Source organism: Artibeus jamaicensis, unplaced genomic scaffold, assembly GCF_021234435.1.
Source record: "Artibeus jamaicensis isolate MK-2021 breed Jamaican fruit bat unplaced genomic scaffold, CSHL_Jam_final contig_402, whole genome shotgun sequence".
Classification (NCBI taxonomy): domain Eukaryota; kingdom Metazoa; phylum Chordata; class Mammalia; order Chiroptera; family Phyllostomidae; genus Artibeus; species Artibeus jamaicensis.
The window spans coordinates 13,572,254-13,599,903 of NW_026521818.1; positions in this window are offsets into that span (position 1 = coordinate 13,572,254).

The following is a 27,650-nucleotide window of genomic DNA, read 5'->3' on the forward strand; positions in this document are numbered from 1 at the left end:
TACCTTATTTCATTTTCTTTTGGAGAGAGCTTTAAAATTATGTGTTGGCTCTCCTTTGCCTCTATATCTACAATTTTCTCTCTAATTTTTTTATGGCTTGGTTCTGTTTCTTTCTGGTTGCTTTTTCAACTATATTTGTACAATGTCTATTTCTTTTATGTGCTGCCCAACATTGTTTTCTGTGAGAGATGTGTCTTTTCATTTCTAACTCCTGGCAGTCTCAGATCATCTCTCAAAAATGTCAGTGTTCATTTCATCTTGACTTGTAAGGTCTTACACTATCCTGCTTTCTTTACCCTTCCTGAGTTAATTTTCCATCTCAATCCCCCGATTTTCTCAGTTCTAGTACACTGCTCCTTGGTGTCCTTAGAAAAGGGCAGGCATGCTCTTGAGACACTTGGCTGTTCTCTCACTAGAATATTTTCCCCTTGGATATTGACATTCCTCCCTGTCTCAGATGTCACCATAAAACCTTCTTGTCTTCCCAATCTGCAACTTCAGTCCTCTTCCAAAATTTCATATTCCCCTTCCTCTTTTTCTCCTTGAAAAAAAGACACTACCTCTACACTCTTTCAGTCCCTGACCTTAATTATGTGTTTTCTGGTGGAATAAAAAACTTTTTCTAAGGAATTTTTGTCTCTTTACTACTATATCTTCAGCACCTGCCACAGAACAGGATTTCATTAAATAATGTCAAACAAATGAATAAAGAAATTACATATCTTTCTCAAACTGATCTTTGAAATACTTTATGTAAATATTTTTTGCCATGAGATTTTTAACTTCAAAAAGTATTTTTTATAATCCAATATTCTTTTCCTAATAGCTTTCAATACCACTTTATTGATGTAATATTTTTCTTATTCTCACCAAAGCTAATAAACTATCTTCTTTTCTTCTCATTATTGCTTTGTACCAGTTTCTTACTTCCTTTAGCATAGTCTTTGTTTTTTCTTCAAAAAAATGCCTGGGGCACTAAAACAGCCAATTGGAAGTTTCTCTGCATGGTTGTTGTTTATAGTTTGCTGGGCTTCATTGAATGATATTAGGAATAAAAATTTTTTGTTGTCAAGTACCCAACTTTTAGTGTTTTTATGTCTGCCCCCATTTCTGGGTCTTACAAGTTTCCTCAGAAAGGACTTATTTTTGATGGTACCAAAAGGCATAACTCTATGTTCTCAGACCAAACAAAGGGAAGGATATTGCATCTTACCACTTCATAGGAATAATTTTCCTAAATCTCCTTTTTTTCCCGGTAAGTTTTCCATATCCTTTCCATTGGGAAGCATGTGTTTCCCAATTCTATATGTTTCTAGTTAAAGTTCTCTGGAGAAGAAAATTCTAATTTTCTCCTGCATGGAAAAATGTTGTTTTCCTACGCACTGCACAGGACAAAGGATATGTAACCCAGCTTCGGAGAGGTGTGTTTCCTCACACTTCTCAGTTGTTTCGTGACTCTTGAATGTTAGTTTATTCTGCACTTCTTTTTTAAATATATTTTATTGATTATGCCATTACAGTTGTTCTATTTCCCCCATTCATTCCCCTCCACCCTTCACACCCCCTCCCCCACCATTACCCCCCTTTAGTTTATGTCCATGTGTCACAAGTTCTTTAGATTCTATATTTCCCATACTATTGTTGCCCTCCTCGCTATTTTCTACCTACCATCTATGCTACTTATTCTCTGTACCTTCTCCCCCCTTCTTCTCCTCCCACTCCCCTGTTGCCAACCCTCCATGTGATATTCATTTCTATGGTTCTGCTCCTGATCTAGCTGTCCACTTAGTTTGCTTTTGTTTTAGGTGTGGTTGTTAATAACTGTGAGTTTGCTGTCCTTTCACTGTTCATCTTTTTATCTTCTTTTTCTTAGATAAGTCCCTTTAACATTTCATTTAATAAGGGCTTGGTGATGATGAACTCCTTGAACTTGACCTTATCTGAGAAGCACTTTATCTGTCCTTGCATTCTAAATGAAAGCTTTGCTGGATAGAGCAATCTTGGATGTAGGTCCTTGCCTTTCATGACCTGGAATACTTCTTTCCAGCTCCTTTTAATCTGTAAGGTTTCTTTTGAGAAATCAGCTGACAGTCTGATGGGAACTCCTTTGTAGGTCATAGTCCCCTTATCTCTTGCTGCTTCTAGGATTCTTGCCTTCATTTTAATCTTGGGTAATTATGATATGCTTTGGTGTGTTCCTTCTTGGGTCCAACTTCTTTGGGACTCTCTGAACTTCCTGGATTTTCTGGAAGTCTATTTCCTTTGCCAGATTGGGGAAGTTGTCCTTTATTATTTGTTCAAATAAGTTTTCCACTTGTTGCTGTTCCTCTTCCTCTTCTGGTAGCCCTATAATTTGGATGTTGGAATGTTTAAAGATGTCCTGGAGGTTCCTAAGCCTCTCTTCATTTTTTTGAATTCTTGTTTCTTCCTTCTTTTCTGTTTGGTCATTTTTTTCTTCCTTCTGGTCCACTCCATTGAGTCCCAGTTTGAGTCCCAGTTTCCTTTCCATAACTATTGGTTTCTTGTGCATATCCCTTCAATTCACTTAGTTTAGCCTTCATTTGTTCCTCTAATTTGTGATGAAAATCAACCAGTTCTGTAAGCATCCTGATCACCAGTGTTTTGAACTGTGAGCTGATAGATTGGCTATCTCTTGGCCGCTTAGAAGTATTGGCTCTGGGGCTTTGAGCTGTTCTTCTTGAGCCGTAATGTTTCGGTCTGTTCGCACCTGTTACATATGAGGAGTGGAGCCTTAGGTGTTCACCAGGGCTGGTCGACCCAGTCACTGGGTTGTGATGCTGTATGTGGGGGCAGGGTCAGAGAAGGGCAATGGCGTTTGTTCTGCTTTCTCTCAGATTTCAGACCCCTCTTCTGCTTCCCGAAAGCAAATTGGGCCCTTCTGGTGCTGGTTCCCAGGTGTGTGGGCTTGTGCACCCTCCAGGACCCTGTGGGTTTCTCCAGTGAACTCTCTATGAGCCTGGGAGCCTCTCCCGGCACCTCAACCCTGAAAATTTTTCCAATTGGTGCTTTTAGGCTTTATTTCCTGGTGCCGGGGCCCTGGTTTGCACTGTCTGTCTCACTGCTGGTTCTTCTGCCTGGTTTATCTGCATGCAAATGTGTGACTGCAGTCAGCCAGCCACCTTGCACCCCCACTGTGTCCGCTAGTTGCCACCCCACACCTGGGATCCGAGAACCTCGACCTGCACTCCTGGGTCGGTCAGGCTTCTTTTTTCTACCTGACCCCGCTCTGCCAGCTGCTGACTCCGCCCCTCTTACTGGTCTACATGAATGGTTCATTGTTGTGGGACTTCCGTATAGTTAAATTTTCTGTGTTTTGGTTGAGTTTTTGTTACTAAAACTTTGTTGTCTTTAAACTTGGTTGTGTGAGTAGGCACAGTGTTTTCACCTACACCTCCATCTTGGCTGGAAGTTCCTATTCTGCTTTTCTTCATGACCAGTTTAGAATTTGGCTTTAGAATTCTTTTCTTTCTTTCTTTTTCTTGTTTTTTTAAAGACTTTATTTATTTATCTTTAGAGGGGAAGAGAAGGAGATAGGGAGAGAAATATCAATGTATGGTTGCTTCTTATGTGTCCCCTGCTGGGAACTGGCCTGCAACCCAGGCATATACCCTGACTGGGAATCGAACCTTGTTCCTCTGGTCCTCAGACCCATGCTCAATCCACTGAGCTACACCAGCCAGGGCTTTTTTCTTGTCTTTCTTGTTGTTCAAGTACAGTTTTCTCCATTTTCCCCCTACCACCTCTCACCTACCTTCCAGATTTCAAGTTTTATTTCTGTGATATTTTTTCTTTCCTTGTTCCTTTTCATTTATCCTTTTTTCTCCCTTAAGTCTGTCTAGTGTAATTTAAAGAGGTAGCACAGACAAACGTATGTTTCAATTAGTTCATGTAAAATGGGGAAATCATTTAAATCATTCCCATTTTATGTATTTAATAGATTTTACTATACCTTATGACTAATAATTTTTTTCCTTAGAGAAGGAAGACAAGGAAGGGAGAGAGAGAGGGAAAGAAACACTGATGTCAGAGAGAAACATCAATCAGTTGCTTCTCTTATAAACTTGCAACCCAGGCGTGTGCCCTGATCAGAACTGAACTGGTAACCTTTCTCTTTGCTGTATAATGCCCGACCATGTGAACCACACAAGCCGGGGCTTTCCCTAATAACTTTTTGATAAGACAAAAATGAAAAATGAAGTGGGGGGCGGGGAATGGGACATCTGTAATAGCATAATCAATAAAATATATTTTTAAAAAAGAAATGTAAAGCAATAGAATTTGGGCCACTTAATATTTTATATGCCTTATTTAGAAGAAACGAGAGTTATCAGAAGGAGATAGAAAAAATAGTGTAACTTGTTGTCAAAAGGCCAAGAGATAAGCTATGATTATGCCTTTAACTTGATCCTCAGGCAGTTCTTTACCTTCCTGGGCCTCAGTATTTTACTCCTTAATTAATGGGTTTAGATAACTTGTCTCTAAGCTCATTCCAGAATAAATATCTTGGTTCTTATTAATATAAATAAGATGCTGTTGGTGTGTGGGTTTTAGCATAGATTTTGTTCAACAAGTCCCCAAATTTGGAAATTAATGATATCGTACTACCACTTTATTGAGACTCCATTTTTCATTGCAGGTATTGTAACTGAGCTTTGATAATTTTCTTCTGGATACCAAAACCGGGGAGAATTTAATCAAGCTCATTTAGCAAAAGTTTGCCACGCCCCCAGTCCCTGCTAGAGTTATTGTCAGATGAATATGGAGCTCATCAGAGCTGGTCCGGCACTTAGAGTTCATTGATCCAACCTCCTTCTCTCACAAGAAGTGAAAGGAAACATAATCCTGTATAGCGAGTGATGTGGAAGGTCCGTATCACAGTAGGATTTCAGTAGATGGTACGCTCAAGATGTGAACTGTATCATTCCAAATCAGGACACATTCAGGCTTCTGTCACTATTGTCATTGTGGTCATTTTACTTGGTTTTATTGGTTTTTATTCTGTTCCGCTTTGTTTTATCGTCCTGCACACTGCATTTAAATAGGGACCAACCATGCCTACCTTGACCTGGCTCTTATATAAGTAATTAGTCTTAGATTCTCACCAGTAGCTATACAGCTTACTCATCCTTGTAGGCACTTTTCTCTTTTTTTATTATTAAACACTATTCAATATATCATGCCTTAGTTTCACTTCTCATCTTGTTAAAAAACACTACCAACATATAGCTAAGTGGAGCTTACAAAAATGAGAAAATGTTATCATCAGAAATTTCAGCTAAAGAAAATTAGAATTCTTACTAAAACGTTAAAATGTTTTAATAACCAAAACAGTAAAAAGAAATATTTTAGCATTTGTACTTTGTCAGGATTTTATCATTTGCCAATTAAATATAGTATAAAGTAGTATAAATATAAATATATAATATAATTTCTTAAATGTAAGACTTATTTTGTTTCTTTCAGAGAAGAAAATATTTTTCAAGAGTAGATATTTTCAACAGTATGATAAAAACTAGTGCCCAGGAGTAGAGAAGAAGGGATTCGGTTTTACTTAAATGTGCTTTATGACATAGTTTACCAGACTGTAGCTCTTCTCTGTAACAAGTAATACTCACTTGGGAGATTTTTTTCTCACATAATTTTAAGCATATAATGAATTCCACAAATTTCATTAAGAATGGCACTAAAATGATTAGGAATTTATATGCTTCAATAAACATATTCATTTTCATTTAATGTCTATGGAGTGACTAATTAGATTATACATTTGGGAAAAGGACCTTGTAGTTTAGAATTGTTTTACAACAAAATTCTTAAATGACAATGTTCATTTTTGCCATGACACAGTTCTCTTGATAATGCATTCTCATCTTCAAATTAAGAAAAAGTACCTCAAAATCTATAACCAATATAAAAATGGGGATCCTAGCAATCCTATTGTTTTTCTAAAGGTTGGCAATCTAGGTGTTCACGTAAATAACTCAAATCATAAGTGAAACTTCTTACTAAATTGTAGAAAAAGCCTGGATAATTATAAAGTGATTTTACATTTTTAAATTTTAAATAAATTCCACAGGAGTATAGGACTCACAAACCTATTATTACACCAAAGTCACAGGACATTCTTATTAGTTTCTGTGGTATGGTTCAAGGGATGTGATTTGAGGAAGTCCTGTCTGTTTCACTGGTATTCCTATTTGTGTGTATAGTTTTGCTATAGTCAGCTTTGCAACAATCAATTTTTTCCCTTAGCCTTCACTTCTGTAAAGCAGCAAACCTTACCCTTGTTCTTAAAAAGAAGTGATTTTCCACTAACATTTCAAGTTTAACCAGATGGCCTAAGAGAAATTGAAAGTTAAAAGGGTCATAGAGAAGCAGAAAAAAGATGTGATACCTAGCACAATTTATCCATGTTCAGTATGATAAATTGTACATATGTTCAGTTCAGTAGCATTTCTTCTCTTAACTTTCAGGGTTTCTTAGACCTACTTTTTAAATGAAAATATAGTGAAAATATTCAAATAAAGAAGTTTCCAGAGTAGAGAGAAAGGAGGATCATTATTAAAGAAAATAAAAATGCAGAGTGTTTTTTTTCTGTGTAAACAAGAGTCTTTTCTCTCTGTATATCTACCATTTTTGTCTGTGAAAGCAGCATCATTGCTAGAGTAATGCAGGTGTGTGGCTATACTAATGAAGGGAACCAGAATGTGGCAAGTTTTTTACTATCTTAAACCTGCTTCCTATTTCTCCCTCAAATCAAAAGTTTCTAAAATAGAATAAGTATGTGTGTAAAAGCATCAAAGGTAGCTTGGAAGGGAACAGAGTTTATAAGCAATGTGTGAACTGAGTGGTGTGTGGAAATGCACATTTATTAATATTGAATTTCATGCCCCACGTAGATCCCACGAACAAGAACTAATTTGTTACCCTCCGTGTCCACCAAAGGGCCTGGCACCTAGCTAGTCCTCAGGAGCTAAGTTCATGTTTGGTGTACATTTCATATATTATTTAGCACCATTTAGTTGTTACAACACAGGCAGGATTGAGTTAGTGCCTTGTCACCTCATCTTTTCCATGCAGTTAAATTTCACGCTCCAAAGTAGGAAGCCCGTGAGACTGCACGAAAAGACTGAGTGAAAGAACAGACCCATGAGTTAGAGAGATCGACAGTGGAAGGATGAGGACACATTCTCCTTTGTGCTTTTCATTATGTTTCTAATTAGGAGAAATAAATATTATTTTATTATTACTTAGAGAGTTTCTCAGACCTATGAAGAACTGCTAATTGACATGACTTTGCTGAAGTCAACACGGGCACGTGGGCTTCACTGAGTACGAATTTCCCGGGATTGGGCCAAGACAGCTGCGTACTCAGCCATCCTTTCAAGTGTTTCTGATCCACGCACAGTAGGAAAACTAGCAAACTAGAACAATGGGCAAGCTGAAAAGAAAAAAGCATCTCTGTATATTTAATTCTTGACAGTATTATCTTTTGCTTTTTATAAATCTTCAGATGAAGGGAAGAATGTAAAAGTAAGAATGTTGTCAGTGGCTATCGATAAATGAGGAAAATGTAATATTAGAAATGTATGTATATTCTAAAGCTCAGTAAGATAATCCTGTAGCACTGTATGTGAACAAGCAATATAATCATCTCCCAAAATAATAATGTACACCAGAATAAGTTATATTAACAACTTTCTAAGTCATACATCTGAAAAAAATATTCCTCAGTGAATATAAGAATGAAATAGAATTATGCAGGACAAAAGGCTGTTATATAATGTGCATTCATTATTCTTTCCTTTTTTCATATAGAAGAAAATAACATCTACACCCAAAACATACATTTACTGCAAGACTGGTGGGGTTTCACTCTGTGTGAGTGTGTGTCCTTGGGTCTCTCACATTTAAAAAGTGGAAATGTCGAGCCAGCTAAATGCTGCCATGGGCAGGAGATTTCCATTATCATGATGGCTGCAGATAGCTGGGCTCAGGGAACAACTTCTCTCTTACAGTCTGTCTCTAAGTCTGATCATTTCCCTGAAATGTCATTATTGTGTATCTGGAAGTTAATAAAAATGTTCGGGATACTCACAGAAGCAGTAACTCAAACACTTCACACTTTTGTAGAGTTGTTCAAGTGATTGGTTCTGCTATTACACTTGTCTTTCATTTTTCTTTTGTGCAGAGTGAATATGCTGAGTTGCTTTTGCTTTGAAGCATTTATCTTTGTTCAAATAAATATACATCAGTATCCCTCACATAATACTGGTATGTTTTTGCATTTACTAGAAGAAAGTGAAGTAGAAGATATATTCAAATGTAACTATTTTATATATGTATCAGAATACACAGTATAGAAATATAAATATGCTTAATGATTGTAAATAAATATGTTAAGAATCATAGTTTCCCTCATGTAGTATTAAGTACTGGAAAGTGCTACATCTTTATTGTCATTCTCTTTTCTTCCTCCTTTTTAAATTTAAAAAAAAAATGTGTTTATTTATTTTTTAGACAGAGGGGAAGGGACAGGGAAAGAGAGGAAGAGAAACATCAATATATAGTTGCCTCTCCTGTGCTCAATTCACTGAGCCACACCAGCCAGGGCTTCTCCTTTATTTTTTATCTCCCTTCTCCACTATCCTTATCTATTGTGGTGCATCAGCCCTCTAAAGAAAAACTGATCATTTGCAATGGCTATGTTTCTTATAACTGGGGGATAGCTGATCTCAGAGAAAATTAAAAGAGGAAGAATGATTTATTAAACCAGCTGGCCTGTGGCTGAAGTTTCCTGGGAAACTGAACTTTCATTTCTAAGAGAGGAAGGGTCCAGGGAAAACTGAGTCTTTTAGTCACCCTGCTGTAAACTTCTTTGGGAAAAAAATAAAACCACTGTTACCTAAAAAAATTATTCTTCTGGAAAACAGAAAATTTTCTGTTTGACTGAATACTTAAGTGAAAATGTTTACCTCTAATCATTGTGTAGCACAAAGCAACTACCACATTAAATATCTACATGAGATGAATTCAACAAATTCATCAGAAATCAATGCTGTGCTTAAGAAGATAATTTTCTTTGTGGAAATATTGTGAAGAAGTTCAGGCAGAACAACCTGTATCAGCTCAGTATGTATTAATATTGTATATGTATTTAAAACAGTTATGTTTTTGCTTAAAAAATAACATGGCAAAGAGATTGCAGAGAATAAATAAGTCAACAGTGGGCAATTAATTTTGTCAAGGAAAAAAATGCACTGGACTGAGTGAAACATGTGAGGAAGACCTCATTCAGCACTATGGCAATAGGGAGAAAGATGGACTTTAACTTGGCTCCAACAAAAAGGAGAATTTTTAAGCTCTTGGGACAACCTGTAGAGTTAGTGGAAAAAGTTAGGAATGAGGTTGGTCAGTGTGATTAAACTGTGCAAATGGGCACTTTTGTAAGTCAGGCTTCTACCATTCCACAGAGACTGGGACATAGGTGTGCTGACTTCATCTGCTGGGCTGCCGCAACAACTACCACAGAGTGGGAGGCTTAAATAATAAGAACTTATTTTCTTACAGTCCTGGGAGCTGGGAGTTGCGAGAACAGGGTGTGAGCTGAGTCAGCTTCCAGCGAGGACTCTCATCCTGGCTTGCCAATGACCACCTTTTTGCTGTGTTCTCATATAGCAGAAAGAAAGAGATTTCTGATGTTTCTGTCACTTTTATAGAGATACCAATTCTATTGAATCAAAACTTATGATCTCACTTCACCTTAATCACTTCCTTAAAGGCCATATCTCCAATATACACAGGTGGGGAGAGAGGTTAGAGACTTAACATTCAGGGAGACATGATGTGGGCCATAACAGGCACTATCTTCCTTGATAATTACATTTCAAAGAGGTGATTCTCAAGTACTTGAGAAAAACATTTCTCTGCAAATCCGTTCAGAGACTGGGAAAAGATTTAAATCTCAAAGGGGTAGGAAAAGATTTACAATTGCAAGTTTTCTAAAGTAAATGCTCTGGAAAAAGGGAGATCAGGCACTAAAGAACCTGTCTAATGTTTAGTCAAATCGAGGGGAACATTTAAGGCTGCCCTGGCAAACCTGTGGGTCATTATTGCTTCAAGCATTCTCTAAAAAAGAAAACTGCCACAAGTGCTTTGCCTTTTAATTCATCCATAACATACAACGTTGGCATATGATATTCTGTGCATTAGAGGAGCCAGGCCCTAGAGGTTGTGGAACGTGCTGAGTAATGCAGTGAGTGGGTGGCATTTAAATAAATACCCCCAAGTTCCTCTACTGTTTTTTAACTAAAAAGGGGAAGAAATGAGATCTATGTTTAATAATAAACTCTTTGTGTCTCTTGGGATTTCATTGTCCTTAGGCCAATTTCCTATTTTTTTTAAATGAATAGTTTAATAGCATTGTATGAGGCACCCAGGTTTAAGAGCAGAAATCAGCTCATTATTGATCTTTGAATACAGGGGGCAAGACCAGGTGTGTGTGTGTGTGTATCTGTGCATTGTGAAAAGAAATGTCAATGGACTATAAAGAAAGAGGAGGGAAGTGGGAAAGGAAGGAAATTACAGAAAGAGGGAATGCCAATATCAATATCAGTATCAGCTAAAGGTATTATTGCTGGCAAGTCACAAAAGATTCTCTGACTCTGTTGAAATTCAACTGCTTCTACCAGTCCAGCTCTTCCAACACCATTTATTGAAGAGGCCATTTTTACTTCATTGTATACTTATGCCTCCTTTATCAAATATTAATTGACCATAGAGACTTGGGTTTATTTCTGGGATCTCTGTTCTGTTCCACTGATCTGTGTGTCTGTTTTTATACCAGTACCAGACTGTTCTGGTTACAGTGGCCTTGTAGTATAGTTTGATATCAGGTATTGTGATCCCTCCAACTTTGTTCTTTCTCAAGATTGCTGAGGCTATTCGGAATCTTTTTGGGTTCCATATAAATTTTTGAAGTATTTTTTCTAGATCTGTGAAATATGCCATTGGTATTTTAATAAGAATTATGTTGAATCTATAGATTCCTTTGGGCGATATGGACATTTTAATGACATTATCACATTTTTCTGTGTATAATGTGCACCCACATTTTTAGCCCAAACTTTCAGGAACAAAATCTTTCATTTTAATTTATAAATTTAATTGTTTATTTATATTTAGATACCTTTTTTGTACTAAAGGAAAATTTAGCATTTGTTTTTTAACATATTATGGTACAATAAATTTTATGTAACAAATAATTATATAACATAAGAACAGTTACCAGGTATTTCAAGTACTACCCATGTATAATGCACATACTTATTCTTCCCTCAAAAATTTGGACAAAAAAGTGCACATTATACATGGCAAAATACAGTAATTCTTCCAATCTATGAAAAGGGTATGTGCTCCCATTTATTTGTGTCTTCCACAATTTCTTCAGTGTTCTATAGTTTTGCCTAAGTACCCACTAGTAGATGAATGGATTAAAAAACCGTGGTACATTTACACAATGTAATACTACACAGCAGAAAGAAAGCAGAAGGAATTCCTACCCTTTGTAACAGCATGGATAGAACTGGAGACTGTTATGCTAAGTGAAATAAGCCAGTTGGTCAAAGACAAATACCATATGATCTTGCTTATTAAAGTAATCTAATGAACTGAATAACCTAATGAGCAAAAATTCAGAGCAAAACTGTTCATATGATGACTAGTGTTTTGTTAGAAAAAAATATATACACATACACACACAGACATGTTTTCTATATATAAATATTAGTCCAGAAGGTACCCAGCTATGTAATGTGATAAATAGAAACATTTATTAAAGAAGATACAAGATACAAGAAACATAGTACATAGGATAATGACACCTCAATCCCCTTCAAAGTAGGTTCCTTGGGACCTCATACAGTTCTCCCAGTTGCCATCAGCTGCCTGGTCATATTTTCCTGAACTTCATCAATGGTCTGAAATCTCTTCCCTTTCAAAGGTAATTATAATTTTAGGAAAAGCCAGAAGGCACAGAGTGCCAAATCTGGGCCATAGGGAGGCTGAGTCACCTGATGGATTTGATGTTTTGACAAAAAACTCTGCAGGAGATGTGATGCATGAGCAGGTGCATTGCCATGATAAAACTCCAGTCGCCAGTTGCCAATAGCTGTGGACTTCCAGAGACATGGAAACAGGAAATAAACTGACAGCTGGGAGAGGAAAAGGGGTGGCAGGAATGATGGAAAGAAGGGGAAGGAATTAGTCAAAGAACATAAGAACACATGAATGACCCATGGACATGGACAATGGTGTGGTGATTGACTGTGGGACTGGGGGTGAGCTGGACAGAGGAGGGCAAAAGGGGAAAATTGGGAAGACTTTAATAGAATAAACAAGAATAAAAAATTGACTTAAAAAAAGGAAGTCAACTGCTCACAAATGGGGCTGTTCAGTTGACTTATCATTTGATGAACTCTTGGCTAACTGGGTGAAGAACAGGGGTTAGACTATGATGAAGTGATAGACACATCTACTTCTGGGTGCAAAATTTAAAGAGAAACCAAACAAAAATAAAAATTAACTCAAAAACATGATCAGTATTACTGATTTTTTTTTGGTTCACAATCTAACAGGGCTCTATAAGGTACTGGCTACTAATATGTCTTGATTGAAAATTTTAAGTTTTGTTTCCCATATACTTTTGCATCAGTTTTGGTTTTTTAAAGAATAAATTGACAGTAATCAGAGGGATGGAAAGAGGGGGATAGCAGGGGAAAAAATGAGAAGGGTCGTCAAGGAACATGTATAAAGGACTCACGGACAAAGACAATGGGGATGGGAGGATTGAATGTGGGAGGTGAGGGTGGGTAGCATGGGGGATAGAAAGGGGGGAAATGGGGACAATTGTAATGGTACAACAATAAAAAAGTCTGGAAAAATTATATTAAACATTATTTATCTTGATTTCTAAACTTTTGGGCATACTCAAGTTTTGTAGCCAGAGCAGATGTCTCACTTGTGTCAGCTAATCCCTACTCTGCTGGAGAAATAGAACAAATTGGTTCTTCCTTCTAGATGTAGAATATATCTTCAGTTCTTAATTTCGATGGAGTAGGTCTAGAAAGCATTATAGAATTTGGGCTTTCCTTAATGTGTTTAACACAGATGAACATTGGTCTAGCTAATGTACAGCATTGTTTATCCTCTACATCAGTCACCTGAAGACACTAGGAAAAGTAGGAATTTTACCAAGAGGGAGGTTTGATGAAGAGAAACATTTTTAAGAGCATAAAGGTAATTCAGAGATCACAATTTTGTGTCACTAATAATGATATAAAAGGGATAAACTGTTGATTGAGACAGAATATGATATCTAATGCAATAACCTTATCATATCACGCTTGTAAGTCTTTCAAATTTATGTATCCATCTATAGCCTTTTAAAGCGGGGATTTAATCATGTAATTTTCACACAATGTCTCAGCATTGTATAAAGAAAGTGAATGTACTTTAACATGGTCTATAAATGTTAGTCCAAGTTCCTCTAAGTTTAGGTAGATATGTCTCTCACCATTAACTGGGTACCTGGGAACAAGTAAATACTATATCTGCTATTTATTTATTTATTCATTTATTTATTTAAAAAGACATTTTTGTTTATGCTGTTGTAGTTGTCCCACTTTTCCCCTCTTTGCACTCTCCACCTGGCCTGCCACCCATTTCCATAATCAATCTCCACACCATAGTCCATGTCCATGGGACTTTCATGTATGTTCTTTGACTAATCCTTTCACTTTCAATCCTCACCTCCCCCCTTCCCTCTAACAGCTGTCAGTCTATTCAAAATTGAAAATGGGACTGCCTTTGGACCAACTGATTTCATGGCTTGAAATATACTCTAAGAATCTCAAAACACCAATTCAAAAGAACTTGTGCACCCCTATGTTCATAGCAGTGTTGTTTATAATAGCCAAGATTTGGAAACAGCGTAAGTGCCCTTCAGTTGATGAGTAGATTAAAAAACACATCTGCACAATGGAATACTCTTCAACCATAAAAAAGAAGGAAATCTTACCTTTTGAAACAGCATGGATGGAACTGTAAATTCTTCTGCTATTTATTTAAATGACCTCTTTTCTTTTTTATTAAGTTTGCATAATGCTATATATATTTAAAATATACAGAATCCTAATTTTAATGGTAATTTATGAATTATAGGAGAGATAAATATACTATCTCTATTGGTTTAGGGACTATTTTCAATACTGCAACAGTCAAATAATTCTTCTGTAATTTACATGGATCGCAAGTAAAAGAGCATGAATTAATGTGTCTTATCGGGGTTGGCAAACTTTTGGCAAAGGGCCAGATGGTGTTTTCAACTTTATAGGCTGTATGGTGTTTGTTGCAATTATTCAGTTCTGCCAATATAGTAGGAAATAATCCATAGGCAATAGTAAACAAATGGATATGTTCCAATAGAACTTGATTCACAAAAACTAGGCAGTGGCTTATACAGGCTGCAGTTTGCCTACCCTTGTGTTAGATGCTTCAGCATGCTTTATCAAAAACTGTAAACTAGGGTGTCTACAATAGTTGGCCATAAACGATTTATGTTATTTATTGAACCAAGTGTCCAGGTCAGTGTCTAGACTCTTCATTACTTAAGGCTGTGGCACAGTTCATGTGCCTATACCTAATCTTACCTCTTAGCATTCTGTATCCAATAAGATTATTAATTGTAGATGTTATTACAATGGAGATTTTCCATCTTGTTAGTATTTTGCTGTCATAGAAACTCTTTAAAAGTCATGAAAATTGAACACTTTATTTTTTAACTTTATTTTCATTGTTGACACTATTACAAACATCCCCATCCCCAGCCTTTGCCCACTTTAACCCAGGCCCTGGTGCCCCCCTACTTACCTCTGGGCATCACCACACTATTGTCTGTGTCTACGGCTTACGCGTGTATGTTCTTTGGCTGATCCCGTCGCCTTCTTTCATCCAGTCCTCCTACCCACTCTCCTTTGACAGCTGTCAGTCAGTTTCATGTATCTGTACCCCTGTTTCTCTTTCGTTCACCAGTTTATTTTGTTCATTAGATTCCACACAGAAGTGAGATCATATGGTATTTGTCTTTCTCTTCAGAGTAACTTAACACTTAGTAACACTTTAACACTTAAATAAAGTGTTAATAAGTTAACACTTTATTTTTAAAATTTGTTTTATTTTTTCCTTTTTTTAAAATTCATTGCAGTGAAATTGGTTAGTGAAATTATATAGGTTTTAGGTGTATACTTGTATGATCTATTGTCTGTGTGTTGTATTGTGTGTTGACCAGCCTATGAAGCTTAGGGACATTTGTACATGAGGACAGTTTGCTTCATTGGGTCCTTGACTCAGCTAAAAATTACCACAACATTGAGGGGGCCCTCGCATGTAAAGTTCTCTTACTAGGTGTTTGGTCTTCAATTGTAGTAGGACAACTTCCCAATGTAAGGAGAATTTACTATGGCTGTGGGGGCAGAGCTTAAGTGGTACTGAAACTACACTATTTTTAAAATTTGACTGCATATATGGACAGCTATTTTAAAAGAGAGAGAACTTTGTTCTATGCCCTTAGCAACATCTTTGCTATTTATTCCAATTAATAGGAACTTCCATATTATAAATGGTAAGCAGAAAAATAATACACAATAATTAAAAAATCAGTGCCAGCTATGTTTTATTTACTAATTATAGCACATGGAAAATGGATAAATAATTAATAGAATAAAATACTAAAATGACCATAGTTTTCCAAAGATTATTATAGAATGATATATATTTGAATTAAAGTTACTGAGGCTGTAAGATATTATAGCCAGGCCTTTGGAAAGCCCATAGCCAACCCCACATTAGCACGCTGGATAAGGACTGGACACTAACTGTGTTTTACCCAGTGAAGCATTTGGTAAAAAGAAGTGTTGTCAGTCATTTGACCAAAACCAAATGAAATCCCCAAGATATTAAAGAACTTTCATGTCAGAATAACCCTCAGAGATGACTTGTCCAACCTTTTAAATAGACATGAAGGAGCTGATGGCCAGAGACAGGAGAGATTTTGCTAAAGATGGCACACACAGTACTGACAGATGTGTCATTGGTACCCTGGTATATCCCTGGACTTTGCTCTTAGAAAGTGGACTTTCTTCCACATTTAGGCACAAAGAGGCTGTCATGATTGAAACCATGTAAGTGTATAAAAACTACAATCCCAGTGCCAGCATCAGGTATTTCCAATCAGTGTTTGCAATGTGTTTTTTTTTCATAGCTATACAATGGAATTAGAAAGTGTGTACTTATTCCCAACATACTTAGTTTTCATTTATTTAAATTATTTGGTTAGATAGCTTAAACTTTCTAGGACCAAATTCTCAGGTCAGTTATATTTCCTAGAAATCATCTTAATTTTCAGTTGAGTGGGAGAGTAGAGAATTGGCAGGTTACATATTTATGTACATACTCTGAATTAAAGTATATGACCATTTTTTAATATTGTGGTTACTCATTTGGTTTCACCTCATAGGAACAAGCTTTTATCTGCAAACCTGTCTTTCATGGCCAGGAGTAGAGTGAGTCACCTCAACACATAAGTCAAAGAGACATAGGCTGGCAAGACCCTAGAAATATACACCTACTTGAATTTTGGGACCTACAAGCCTCTCTTACTCACTGTATCATAGCCTTTTCTGTTCCCACTGATTTCTTCCCTGACAATATATTGAGAGAACGACTGATAGGGTATGCTGTAAGGTAGTTTTAGCTCCAGAGAAGCAAAATCTTGTAGTATTAACTATATTTTTACTCAGAATATTTTAGACTTAAGATATTTGAATAGTGGGAATGAACTACATATAAATATAATATATTGTTCAGATAAAATTTTCCTTGTTCTATGACATAGGTTAACCATATGACAAATGGCTTCTTCAGAAAAATCTCACCAGATGAGCTATTTCCTGACCTTTCACACTTAATCACAGAGCCTTAGCCACAGACTTTCTGGTGATGATTTATATTTCCCATTTTTATTCAAATTCCTCCTCAAATTTATTGTCTTATATCCTTCTCTCTGTTTTATTCTTCTTCCTGTATACTGTACAGCAGTAGGCAAAAGTAGGTTTACAGTTGTGAGTGCACAGAACACAGTTTATTCTTTTAGCATTATTCATTAAGTATTATGTTATTTATTCATATTACAACTGTAAACCTACTTCTGCCCACCCCTGTATACATTGGAGAGAAGGAGTGGAAGGAAAAAAAACTCCCTATTTTCACTGTCTCTTGTTAGGGTAAATAAAGTATAAACAACTCAACTCTAGCATCTGTTTTGCAGCCACAATTTTTCATTTTGGCTGGAAATGATTGATCAGGTTTGAAGCGAAGTAAGAGCCATCTACTTACAGCAGATTGTGTCCCCTCATCACCTAATAGGTCAGATTACAATCATTTGCCTTATAAAATTTTACTCTGCAAGAGAAATGGCTGAATGTTTTTTCATTCGAGTGTCAGAACAACACACTAATGAACCTTCTATATTCTCTTTCCACTCAAGACCAGGAAGGTCAAGGACGTGGAGTCAAAAAATAGTAAGACAGTTTTAAACCCAATGCTGCTTGACTCCAAAGATCAATCTTAAATCTAACTACATCCCAACACTTCATGAGGTCCACCAGATTCATTTACTTATTTTCAGTGCTTCTCAGTTTTTAGAAATTATGATAAAATACACATTACATAAAATTTACATCTTAACCATTATTAAGTGAACAGTTCAGTGGCCTATGTTAACCTTGTTAGGTTATCATTGCCACCAACTATCCACAAAACACTCTTCATCTTGAAAAAGGGAAACTCTACCCAGGAAAAAAATATCTGCTCATTTCCCCTCCCTCCTGCCCCTGGCAAACATCATTTTACCTTCCGTCTCTGAATTTGACTCCTCCAGGTATCTCATGTGAATACATTGTCTTCTTGTAACTGAATTATTTTACTTAGCATAATGTCTGAGAGGTTCATCCATGTAGTACCATGTGTAAGAGTTTCCTTTCCTTTTATGACTTAACATCCCACTGTATGCACTTTATTAGTCCCATCATTTGTTAGTAGACACTTGGGTTGTTTCCACCTTTTCACCATATTTATTTATGTGCCTGCCTTGGGGGTAAAAGCTGTTTTTTATTAGAACTTAGGTAGGTTTTTTGCTGTACATGTTTTTAAAGTAACATTCAAAATTAAATAACAAACAATTTCAACAGGTAATGAAATGTGGATTGATACTGGGACACCCATGGAATTGTTTTGTGTCTTCCAGGTAGAGGGTTGTCTGGGAGTCAGTTAAAATACCTTAGAGAAAGGAAATAAGGACCAGATTTCACTGCTCTGTGTGAAGGAAAAGCCACAGTGCATGCTTTCATTTTACTATAAAAACAAAAATGGTTATGTCTCCCTAAAGCAGTGTTTCAAAGAGTCTTGGAGCTTTGGGGCATAAGACATATTGTAAATTATTCCTCTTTGTTTTCTGGTAAGTTGGTATAAGAGGCTATATTATTATTTAAAAAGCAGCCTTAAGGAGAAATTAATAGGGAGAATCAAGTAAATGCCAGAAAAATATGTTCAACCAAAACAAATGCAGTAAACATTTTCTAAATATCACTTTCTATTGCTATGATAATGTAATCTTTTTGGAATGAGTTACTGAAGTGATTTTTTTCTTAAATAAAATTATTTATTGATTTTACATGTAGTATGCTTATCACTGTTTTGAGTGTTTGTATGTTCCTTAGCTTAAGCTATGGAGTCTTAGTTTTTACATTATGAATTCAATTGGAAAAGTTAGGAACTAAAAGTGTTACAGTTTAGTACCCAGAGGGAAGAGAGTACTAATAAAATAAATTATTTTCAGTAAATGGCTTTAAGTCTGTGTAATGATAGTATAGTTTTTAAAAAGTTGACATTTTAAAAAAGAATTGTGTTTTATAATTGAAGATAATTTTAGAACATAAATGTTACATTTTAGAATGTTTTTTCTTTATTAATTTATATTACTCTGAACAAATTCATTGCCATTTTCATCAGGTTATTTAATATTCAGAATTAACTTGATCACTGTTAAGAAATTATTTAATAATAAGCATTTTTAGGTTAACTTAAAAAAGTTATTGTGAAAACTCAGAAGCCAAATAATTATAATTTTATTTTTTCACTGGAAATATTGAACATGGAATTACTACTTTATTCTTTATTCTAGTTTTACATACCTGTAAAATACTCTAAGGTACATGCCTTGAATTTTGTGAACTACAAGAATGCTTACTCTTTTTCATTTATATCCCTTGCTTATTTTCTGTGCATTTTCAATAGTTATAAACTGTGCCTTAAAAAGACATATCTTTAAAGATGCCTTTCTTGTAGTTGTCAAAACTGTCAAAGCGCTCCATTTGCTAATTAATCCCATGATAACAGAATATGTTATTTCCCTATTCTTTCACATAATATTTTTACAGAATTCAAATTAAAAAATAATGTTCTTGTGATATTACTTTAAGACTTTTAAATTTAGTTTTCTACCATACTTTTAAGTGACCAGTCAATTTAGTTGAAATAGTTCATTTCATTGAGTTGAAGATATTGATGATCAATTTATAGTTGTAAAGCCAAAATGATTGATTGATTAAACATTGTACTTTTTTCATTATTTACAAAAAGAGGTAACACATTTGCATTCACAATTTCTAAAGTATGTAAATGTATACAAAAGTCCCCAATTATCTGTGATTTTGTTTTCCAGGGTTTCAGTTACCTACTGTCAACTGTGCTTCACAATTGTCAACTTCCAGAAATAAATAGTAAGTGTTAAATTGCATGCCATTCTGTGTAGCATGATGAAATCTCCAGCTCTCCTAATCCTTCCTGCCAGGCATGTGAATAATCCCATTATCCAGGGTGTCCATCCTAGTCAGTCCCTTAGTGACCACCTGGATTATCAGATCTGGTGTTGAGGCATTCCCCTGCTTATGTTAAGTAGGGGTGTCCGATCCATGGCCCACAGGCCACATGAGACCCAGGATGGCCATGAATGTGTCCCAACAGAAAATCATAAATTTACTTAAAACATTATAAGTAATGTGTTTTTTTGTGATTATATGTCATAATGGATTTTAATGTGTAGCCCAAGACAACTCTTCTTCTTCCAGTGTTGCCCAGAGATGCCAAAAGATCGGACACCTTTGTTTAAAGTAAACCTTATTTTATTTAATGTGCATTTACGAACCTTTGATTACAGTATATTGTTATAACTTTTCTACTGCAGAGTTAGTTTTTGTTAGCCTCTAACTGTGCCTAACTCATAAATTAAGCCTTATCCTAAGTATGCATGGATCGGAAAAACATAGTCTAGATAGGGTTTGGTACTGTCTGCAGTTTCAGGCATCCACTGTGGTCTTTGAACAAATCCCCCATGGATGAGGGGAGGCTACTATATTGTATTCTTGAAATCTGCTCCCAGTTCTGAAGGATATATTAATATAATAGAGGAGATAAGTCAGCTGACCAGAAAATTATTCAAGTAAAACAAAATAAAGCAACTGTGTAACCACCGGAGAACAGAGTTTTAGTGGTACACGGGACTAGGACACTAGTCCTAGTGCCCTAAGGATACATATCCTAAGTAGGTCAGTGACTGAGAGAACAGGTGATTGCCCTTAATCTATATGCCAGAATCTTTTGCCTATCTTAATTCAATTGTATAGCCACAGATTCAGTGATTTTTGTTTTGTTTTTAATTGCAGATGGCCATGCTGCTTCATTTGTTTCTCCATCATTCTTTGCATTAATAACTGGCATCCTTTGCTCTTAAGACTTCTTGTTTGCCCTTTCAAAGTGTCAGGGCAGTTTAAACTAAATATTGCTATGAAAATTGAACAAAATTGATAAAACCTGAAGGAATTGATTGGGAGGGATTTCCAGAGGTTGATTTGAGTAATAAATGAATAGTAGTTGTTAGATAAAGCAGAGCAAGTGAGAGTAAGGATTTTGTTGCCTGTGGAATAGATGGAGGGAGAGAACTGAATTTGTTGGGCTGTGCTTAAGAATTAAGTTAAGCTGAGGATGCAGGTGCAAAAGAGATGAGAGATGACAGGTATATATCAATAAAAAATTAATACTTATTATGTGCTTACTTTGGGGGATAATTAATAGTCCTTGGAATGATTTAAGGCAGGGGTATCAAACTCATTTTCATTGGGGGCCACATGAGCTTTGTGGTTGCCTTCAAAGGGACGAATGTAATTTTAGGACTGTATAAATGTAACTGCTCCTTAACTAGGGGCAAGGAGCTGGGAGCTGCCCCTGAGTATAAACAAGGTGCTGGGCCCGATAAAACAAGGTGGAGGGCTGGGTTCAGTGTTTGCTACCTGTGATTTAAGGGAAAAGAGTCTTATAGCTTGCATAAAATTATATAACAAAAATTAACTGGGATGTGTTATATTCAAATCCATGAAAGAGGTAGAGCTGATTCAAACAATACACAAATTATATTAGGAAAGGTCTCTTAACTTTACTGAAATTTTCTGTGTCATCACTTGGTGTATTTTATCTTTAAAAATTAGAACTCTGGCCACAAAAATTGTTATTGTGCTAAAATTAGGAACAGAATCAGATTAGTTTCAAATTTTTTCTTCAACTGTGGGGAATAAACTTTTATCGCAAAGTAGATTCATGGCATTTAATAAGGGTATTTTTATGATACAGTCTGTTGATTCATATTAAATTCTCAACCCAAATCTGTATTCTTTTTACAAGGACTCTTTGTTCTGGGGACTGTGTTTTTGGAGACATATTTAAAACACATGGCTTACCACCTTTGGAAAAAAGAGCCTCTGAGATTTGGGCCACACATGAGTGGTGCAGAAGTTGAAGAAGATGTTTCTATTCACCTCACACAGTGTCATGCACTTTCATGTTTCTCATTTCCATTTCCTTTCCCCCTCCCAATTTTAACCTGTTTTGCGTAGCTAAGCAAACCTTCACATCTGGTTTCAAAAAATTTAGCTATACTAAGTTTATTCCAAGTTCACAAGGATTTCATTTACTTAAAATTATGCTTCGTCGGAATTTACAAATTATTTCTGCTTTTAATATATCCAATGACCAGTTTTATTGAGTGTTGGATGGTAGGTTCACAGCATTGCACTCAGCATGATTAGGATCAAAATGAGTGTGCAGGGCCTGTGCAGTGGTGCTGCCCACAGGATCAGGCATTCTAGTCGGTAATCAGGGTTTGTCAAACCATCCATGTGCATTTTGTAACATAAACGGGTTTTCTAACATAAAAATAGAATACAATAGGGTGTGCGTGTGTACACACACACATATATATTCTGTCCAGAAAAAGTCCAACCATTGTTCATATGCAATGAGAATGGTTTATGTGACATCCATGTAACCTGGCAGCCAAGGAGAGTGGACTGGAATGCACATGCATGAACAATTATGACTTCACTGTACTAGTCAGTGCGGGGCAGTAGATGACATTGAGTGAGCATGTCTACTGTGTGGCTATCGCATTTAAAGTATCCAAGAGAGTAGAACAACTACTCTGCACCAAATTTGGCTTTAAGCTTGAACATTCCTCCATGGAAACTGTGCAATAGCTCTGCAGGAGCTATTGGCAACTGGCGACTGGAGCTTTATCACGGCAATGCACCTGCTCATGTATCCCATCTCCTGCAGAGTTTTTTTGTCAAAACATCAAACTCTCAGGTGACTCAGCCTCCCTATGGCCCAGATTTGGCACCCTGTGCCATCTGGCTTTTCCTAAAATTACAATCACCTTTGAAAGGGAAGAGATTTCAGAGCATTGATGAAGTTCAGGAAAATATGACCGGGCAGCTGATGGCAATTGGGAGAACTGTATGAGGTCCCAAGGAACCTACTTTGAAGGGGACTGAGGTGTTATCCTATGTACTATGTTTCTTGTATCTTCTTTAATAAATGTTTCTATTTATCACATTACATAGCTGGGTAACTTCTGGCCTAATATTTATATATAGAAAACACATCCGTGTGTGTGTGTATATATATATATATATATATATATATATATATATATATATATATATATATACTAACAAAACACTAGTCATCATATGAACAGTTTTAATCTAACATGGAATGCAAAAGATTAGAGCCACAATAATATATTTCATACCTATTTCAACTTTTAAAAAAGTAAATGAAATCAAAACAGAAGAATATTGACTAGAATAGTAGTACTACTATGATCACATTAAATAGAAAAGCTCCCATAAACACTTTAAACATTTTAAGAATGTAACAAATGCAATATAATACATTTTAAGTATTCTACTCAATTTTATAATCTATTAGTTATAAAAATGTTCTTCAGAAAAGAGGCTTCAGACACCCATGCAAAAATGAGTATTCAGGTTGGAAATTCATAATGTGCCATGATTTGCTAATTCACTCTTTAAAAAGTACTTTCTATTTGCTCGTATTTTAAATAAGTGAGTACTATATTTTATGTGTAAGACAGATGGTACTTTACCTACATCAAAATTGTACAAACCTTTAGATGTACATTTGAACTGTTTTATTTTGAGTCTTACCACATTTTATAAGTTAATTTTCATTTCTATTTTAAAAGGTTGACCAGGTCATTTGCCAATACAGTATTAGGATAAAGAAATTTTGAAATGTACTACATTTAGTTCTATATCTAACATGCCCAATTTCAAGTAATATGTGGGAAATAACACACCCTTAATTCATATTTATATGTTTCTTTGAACCAAAAATATTACTTTTATAAGTGTGATAAGAAACAGCCTATTCACCGTATGCTTGTAAAAAGTATGAGCAGTATGGAGAGCAAATACAAACTGCTATAATCTGACAACCAAGAAATGCAGCCAAACTTGAGAAAAATACAATTCAAGAACAGATTCAAGTTAAAAATATATTCCTTTTATTGAAATCATTCTCTTTATAATATTCATTTGTAACCTAAACTCACAGATGTGCCACCACCCAAGGCAATCTTCTAAATATCACTATATTTGTTGTATTACAATATTTTCTCAACCCAGTATTTGTGGAGGTCACTGGGTTTCAGAAAACTATTTTAACTCTGGGAAGGGCATATTGCCTTGTTACATTAACTCCTTTGACATCTGTCTTTCTTTTTTTTAAATTTAATTATTGTTCAAGCACAGTTTTCTGTTTTTTACTCCCATCCCAGCCCACCCCCCCAGTGCTCCCCACCTCCCTCCCATTTCCACCTTCCCTTAGTTGTTGTCCATGTGTCTTTTAGACTAGTTCCTGTAAATCCTTCCCCCTTTCCCCTGAAATTCTCTCCCCTCTCCCCTCTGGTCCCTGTCCCCCTGTTCTATACTTCAGTGTGTTTGGTTATATTTTGCTTGATTGTTTGTTTTATTGTTTAGCTTCCTGTTAAAGGTGAGATCATATGGTATTTGTCTTTCACCACCTGGCTTATTTCACTCAGCATAACGCTTTCCAGTTCCATCCATGCTGTTGCAAAGGGTAGGAGCTCCTTCTTTCTTTCTGCTGCATAGAATTGCATTATGTAAATGTACCATAGTTTTTTGATCCATTCATTTACTGATGGGCACCCAGGTTGCTTCCAGCTCTTGGCTATTGTAAATTGTGCTACTATGAATATTGGGGAGCATAGGTTCTTTTGGATTGGTTTTTTAGTATACTCTGGTTTCTCTTTAGATCGTATAAGTCTTTCGCCTTTGTCTTAAAATATTTTCATTTTAGAAAGCTCCAACACGCAGTTTTCTTCAGGTACTGTATACCCAGACTTTTTATAGAAACCAACATTTTTTGGTAAACACACCCTTGGATGTGTGTGTATGTCTAATTGTGAGGTCATGAGTAGGGAGAAAAAATTACAAAAGGAAATAATAGTGTTGATGTCATTGGGGAGAGCTTCACTTAGGCATTTGGACTTGAGCTTAACTTTGAGGAATTGAAAGAATGTGTTTGAAAAGAGAGGAAGGAAATATTTCAGCAAATCATATTAGCAGGGGGATTGCTAGACCAACTAGAATTGCACTAACCTGTTAGGTTCACTATTACATAGCTCACATTATTGGGCTTTATTTTCCTTTTTCACTGTGAGTGTGTATTTGTATGTGTGTTTTGAGCCCTGGCAGCTGAATTCCCAGAGGAGATTTCACATCTGCTTGTTATATAAACTTTAACTCTGGTCTGGTAGGGATTAAAGTCTTCCTGAGATCATGACTGAGCAGCATTTCTCCCACTTTATTTGGCACAGCACTATATCATAGTGATGTTGGCTCTTTCTCCCCTCGCTGTGTGCTGTAAATCTACTGCGTGCCACAAGGTCAATTCGGTATTGGATGCAGGGTCCTGTCGGAGGTGCTGACAGTTTCATCTTTCTGAGGGAAAGGGAAGGCCAGGTCCTGAAATTCATTTGCCGCCCTGGCCCAAGGAAAAAAAATGCTTCCACCTTGAACGATATGATGATTATTAGGGACCATGTTTCTATAACTCTTAAATCTTTTTCCTGACATCAGTTTTGTGTTGCTTCTTCTTAAAGTTTTTGGAAGTGCTGGGAGGAAAAAGAACCTGTAACTGAAATGGGCAGGAACGGCAAGAAGAAACAGAGTTTAGAAAGTTATAGAGAATTACATAAATCTGTTAAGTATCCAGTAAGTATATTACAGTTCATTTTTCTTTAGTCCCAGGTAGATTTGTTTTAAAAATATCCACTGGTTATACAATAATGGCTTTGGGATCATTTTCTCACTTTCTTTGTCTTGGTTAATTTTAGCGCAGCAATCACTTTAAGAGAAAGATGATGAAAGGGAAGCTAAACAACAAAACAAATATGCAAACAGAATAAAAACAAAGACACTGAAATAGAGAACAAGTGGGCAGTGACCAGAGGGGAGAGGGAAGGGAATTTAAGGGGAAAAATGGGGAGGGATTTTGAGGAACAAGTATGAAAGACATAGGAATGAGGACTGGGTGGGTGGGGGGGAATGGGAGGGAGGTGCGGAGACGGGGCAGGGGGGGCTGGGATGGGACAAATAGACAAAAAAACTGTACTTGAAAAATAACTAAATTAAAAATAATAATATAAATAAATAAATAAAATAAAAAAACAAAATGCATAAATGATTGTGAAACAAAATGTATAAATAATCAAAAGATATATGAATGACAAAGATTGAACTTAAAACAAAGCTAAACAAAAAATAGCTTGCATATTTAATTTGGTTGAATATTGCAAATGTTTATTGTGTGCATGCCATGGCTTACATACTGAATTTAACACTGTAAATGGTATAAAATTACATTTCTGATCTTCAAAGAATAGTTTTAATAGCAGCATTTAAAAAATATTTTTACAGGGGAGCCTGGGATGGGAGAAATAGACAAAAAAAACTGTACTTGAAAAATAACTAAATAAAATTTAAAAAAATAAAAATTAAAAAAAAGAAAGACGATGAAAGGGAGTCTTAACCAGTGAAAGAAGATTTATAGGATAAGGTAGAAGAGATATAAGGGATGATATTGGGAACATGAATCAAGAAAAATGAGGCATTAAAATATTTACTGGACATATTTTAGTCTGAAAAATTATAGTTGATGAAAAGTAATTCAACAAATGAATTGAACACAGTGGATACAGCTGAAGAACAAATACATGAACTAAGAGAACTCCTTGACCTTTATATTAAAGACAGTCATACATCAAAACCAGTTGGTATAGTCATGTAATTCACCATATTATATCCACAGAAAAGCCCCATTGATAAATCTTCATAAATGCTGAAAATCATTTAATAAAATTTAACATCGATTCTTTATTTACAAATAATTAAATAAAATTAAAATTGATATTTTTTAACATGATGAAATTTTATCTTTACTTAAAATCCAATAATTTAGTGGAAAAAATGGCACAACCCATCTACAATTAGGAAAAATACAAAAATATCTATTATCACCATCAAAACTTAACACTTTATTTGAACTATTAGCCAACACAATTAGATAATTTTATATATGTGTATATATACATATATATGAAATGTGGGTTAGGATAAACATAAAATTTACATAAATCAATAACCTTCACATATAAAAGCAGCTAGCTAGATAATATATTCAAGCATTTACCCCATTTAAAAAGGTAAAATACTTTTGAATAAGCTAAAGAGATATGTAAAAGCTATATGAGGAAAATTAAAATACTTCTGAAAGAACAAGAAGGAATTTTTTAAAACCAAATACTTTAATATTTGGATATGTAGATTTAACATAAGATGCCAGTTATCCATCACTTAATTTATAAATGTAGTGTGAGTTTAATTCATGCCAACAGAGAGCTTTCCTTTTCCCCCCTAGAACTATTCAAGCTGCAGGGACATTGAATAGGAGAGTGGAAAACAAACAAACAAAAAACTCCATTTGAGAGAACACAGGGGAAGCAGTGGCATCAAGGCAGTGGGCAGAGAACGCACTGAGAGGAGGCTGCGGCCACAGAGGGAGTGGGCGGTGCCGCA